General features: G+C 34.7%; 1 non-coding gene across 1 annotated transcript; it reads right to left on the bottom strand.

The window, feature by feature from the left end:
- Nucleotides 1-291: 291 nt before the first annotated feature.
- Nucleotides 292-364, bottom strand: TRNAA-CGC (transfer RNA alanine (anticodon CGC)). Its single transcript has one exon. It is a non-coding gene; the product is annotated as a tRNA-Ala (tRNA).
- Nucleotides 365-680: the final 316 nt, after the last annotated feature.

Raw genomic sequence — 680 nt, 5'->3', positions numbered from 1 at the left:
AAGAATGTAAAAAGAGAAGACTGTTAATTACAGATGCTGAAAGAAATCTATGTAGAAAGAAAGTTAATTTGAAAAATTGATGGGGTGGTAGGAGGAGATGTACATTTAAAAGCTATTGAGATCTTTTAAAAAAAAATGATTTTAAGAAGATTTATTTATTTGGCCATGCCAGGTCTTAGTGAGGCAGGCAGATCTTCATTCTTCTTTGTGACATGAAGGATCTTTTAGTTTCAACATGCAGGATCTTTAGTTGCAGCATGCGAACTCTTAGTTGTGGCCTGTAGTATCTAGTTCCCTGACCAGGGATCGAACCTGGGCCCCCTGCATTGCGAGTGCAGAGTCTTAGCTACTGGACCACCAGGGAAGTCCCCAAACTGTTGATATCTTAAATGTTCTCACAACAAGAAAGAAATGATAAATACTTATGTGGTAGAGGTCTTAGCTAATGCTATGGTAGTAATCATCTTGCAATGTAAATTTATCAAATCAACATGTCATATACCTTAAACTTATACAATGTTACATTGTCAACTATATCTCAATTTAAAACATGTTTTAAAAAATTGGAAAAAAAGAGAAAGCAAGGAGGAAAAACAAAAGCCATTAAAAAAATTTCTCAAAAAAGAAAATGTTTTCTTTAGTCGGTCACCTTGATGGGCCTTGCTGTAGTGGAAAATAAA

Source organism: Capricornis sumatraensis, chromosome 7 (assembly GCF_032405125.1).
Source record: "Capricornis sumatraensis isolate serow.1 chromosome 7, serow.2, whole genome shotgun sequence".
In the NCBI taxonomy this organism is placed as follows: Eukaryota; Metazoa; Chordata; class Mammalia; order Artiodactyla; family Bovidae; genus Capricornis; species Capricornis sumatraensis.
This window is presented reverse-complemented; position numbering and strand designations above follow the sequence as displayed.